Genomic DNA, 3,285 nt, shown 5'->3' on the forward strand with positions numbered 1-3,285 from the left:
ATAATCAACTGATACTCCAGAAGATCCTAAGATTTGGAAAATGAGCCCTCTGAAATATCAAACATTGGTAGATCCTCATCAGTTACACAAAGGGTCATTCACATCCCTGACATCTCACTGTAGGCCCTCTGACACCCCTTGCACTAGCCCTTGAGCCATAGGAAAATAAAGACAATGGCTGCTTTGTTTGTCACCATATCACCAGCATCCAGCACTTGGAGACATGTGGTAACTACAAAAGAAAATCTTGAGGAGAGGAAAGGGGTGAGGGGATGGAACCACCTGGGGCAGAAGGCCCAGCAGACCATGTGCAAATCGACTGCAGCCTCGGGCTCAGACGGTAGCCTATTGTCTGCCAACCCTTCACGGCTACTTCTTCCAGTTTTAGTCTCAGGAGCACTGGGACCTCCATGTAGCGCCTTGATAACGTCCCTCCCACCCACATAGACCATGGTCTTGTGAGATGGTTTCTTAGGGGAGCTTTTCCAGTTTAGAAAGATGTGGGCCACTTCTGCAGTAAAGCTACAGACAGCTCAAACTCCCTGGAACAGGATCAGATCACAGACATGGACTTCCAAAGGCATTAGTGCAGGAGTTCTCTTTCTTGCTGAGGTTCTAAAACGTCCTCCGAAGACTGTGTAATAAAGTATCGATCTCAAGCCCGGTCCAGGTGTGGTGTCAGAACCCTTAAGAGGTGGAGCCCAGTTGGAGGAAGAGAATTTTGGGAACCCCTTCCCCTTCCCTCACAGAAAATGAGTACCTTCCTCCACAAATGTCCTCCTGCTGGGATGTGCTGTGTCTCCACCAGCCTAGACGCTGCAGTGCCACGCATGTGTGGACTGAATCTTTTAAAACTGTGAGCCAAAACAAACCTTCCCTCTTTCCAAGTTGATTAGCTCCAGTGTTTTGTTACAAGAATGCAAGTCCAAAAAAAAAGAAAAATGCAAGTCCAAGCCATTGGCATTCAAGATCTGCTGCCCTCCAGTGATTTGCATGTCAGCTAGATGTAAACTGCTGAGACCATCTCTTCCAGATGTTGAGCTTCACTCCACATGTCAGACCAGCAGGTCAGTACCAGATGACTGACTAACTAGTAGCCTGTCTCAGAACCCAGCCTTGGGCCAGCTACTTTCTCAGCTGAGCCAGCGCACAGAAGTTATAAAGAAGGCTGCCAACTAATGTAGTTCTGTATATTCGGGAGCTGAGGGAATGGAGGAAGTCCTCTCCAACACATACCTGATCTCAGAAGCTTCTGGAATCTGTTGCTGGTTACCCCCTCATCTCTGACTACTCATTTTATACTGAGTCCTGATCATTTGTTATTTATTTTAACACACAATCACTAATAACTATATTATAATTAACCTGCTTTTCAAGCCAATAAATTCATTGAGAAGAAAATTTACATTTCAAAAGGATAATATGACCTTTGTTTTGCTTTTGCTTTTTTGAGTGTTTGGGGGGTTGTTTTAGCTTTAGCTTTTGTTTTTGTTTGGTTAGGTAAATGCACAGACATGCCCAGATCCATGATACAGTGCAGCCAGGTATCCCCTGAAGCTATGCACCATGACATAAGGAATCACAAAGTCAGACCAGGTCAACAGTTACCACCAAATAATATATGCCTGGACTCTTCCGGTAAGCTGAGAGACTGCAATGGATATAGATCTGGTTATGCTCCAAGAGCCTTCCATCCCCATGACTGTAAATGTCTGAACAATATGAGGCAAGACTCCATCTCTATAGTGGGAGACTGATCAAACTAAGCCAGATAAGGTAATCCCTTGCTTTGCTAGAGACTAATTAGAAAAGGGCGTGCGCCTACTTAAAAGCCAATGAAATACACTAGAGCATTTACAAGGGATCATGAGAAAATTCTTGCAGTTTTTAAGAGAAGGCTGAAATAAAGATATCATCTCTCTGTGGCCCTGAACAATGATCTCACAGAATGGTTGCTGCTACCACCACCACCCGAGAATGAAGCCAGTCTGTAGAGGAGTGGAGGTTTAAGAAAGTGACAGGGGCCTTTGTGACTTCCACCATGGCATATCGCAGCCAGGGCCAGAAGGTGCAGAAGGTGATGGTGCAGCCCATCAACCTTATCTTCAGGTACTTGGAAAATAGATCTCGAATTCAGGTGTGGCTGTATGAACAAGTGAACATGCGGGTAGAGGGTTGTATTATTGGCTTTGGTGAGTACATGAACCTCGTATTAGATGATGCAGAAGAGATTTATTCTAAAACAAAGTCAAGAAAACAACTGGGTCGGATCATGCTAAAAGGAGACAATATTACTCTGCTCCAAAGTGTTTCCAACTAGCAATGGTCAAGCATGGGAGAAGTCGAGAAGGCAGTTCAGTGTTTTTAAAGGTGTCTTCTGCTAGAAGCAACATTTACTCAACTTGTTTTACTTGCACATTATCATTAGGGGACAATAAATGGTGTGAGATTGTTTTTGTTATAAAAAAAAAAAGAAAAAGAAAGTGACAGGGGATGGCCAGACAGCCGCCACAGTCATTCGCTCTTGAAATCACCCTACTGGACACTACCAGGAATATAAGCCAATACCGCTCGCAGTCCAAAGCCAATTTGAGATAGGTTCTTCATTGCTTTCACCCCAAAGCATATTAACTGAGGAAGATCTCATATCCAGCCTCCCAAGTCTAAGCTTTTAAATGTTTCACAGCCTACAAAACCATTTCATTCTTTTGGTCACACCAAGAAGCAAATCCTTTCACACACACTGATCTAGGATTCTCAGCTATGGTTAACAGCCACACATAAACACCAAGGATTCATTCTTACATTAAATCATTGAAGTTAGAATTCTAGCTCTAACAATCCTGGGAATAATAGGCAACTAACTCATCTGAAATTGGATCAAGTACAACTGGGCAAACAGGAAGTTTTAGGTGGGAAAGTGAGTGCTACAGTTGGGTTCTATAGAAAGGACTTTTTATCAAGCAGAGACACCCCCATCACCATAATCACCAGCATTAAAAAGTAGTTTCTATTTACTGAGTTTTTGCCTCATGATACCCACTGTCTTTTCAGGAGTCTTGAACAGTAGATTCTTTAAATTTTTCATTTAATTACTGGGGAAAAAAACCTGTGAGACAGCAACTATTATTAACTCAGCTTTACAAATGAACAAACTGAGACTTTAAAAGGGGGGGAAGCAATTTCTCTAAATCCAAGCACTCATAGCCATCAATCCGGATCTGGCTGAGTCTGGATGCCCTGCTGTAATCCACCACACCATGCTGGGCTCTAAGACTGGTAGTG

General features: G+C 43.3%; 1 pseudogene; it reads left to right on the forward strand.

The window, feature by feature from the left end:
* The first annotated feature begins 2,041 nt into the window (after positions 1-2,041).
* LOC114615660 lies at positions 2,042-2,461 on the forward strand (annotated as a pseudogene).
* Positions 2,462-3,285: the final 824 nt, after the last annotated feature.

The sequence above is a fragment of the Grammomys surdaster genome, unplaced genomic scaffold, assembly GCF_004785775.1.
Source record: "Grammomys surdaster isolate TR1022 unplaced genomic scaffold, NIH_TR_1.0 130, whole genome shotgun sequence".
NCBI classification, from domain to species: domain Eukaryota; kingdom Metazoa; phylum Chordata; class Mammalia; order Rodentia; family Muridae; genus Grammomys; species Grammomys surdaster.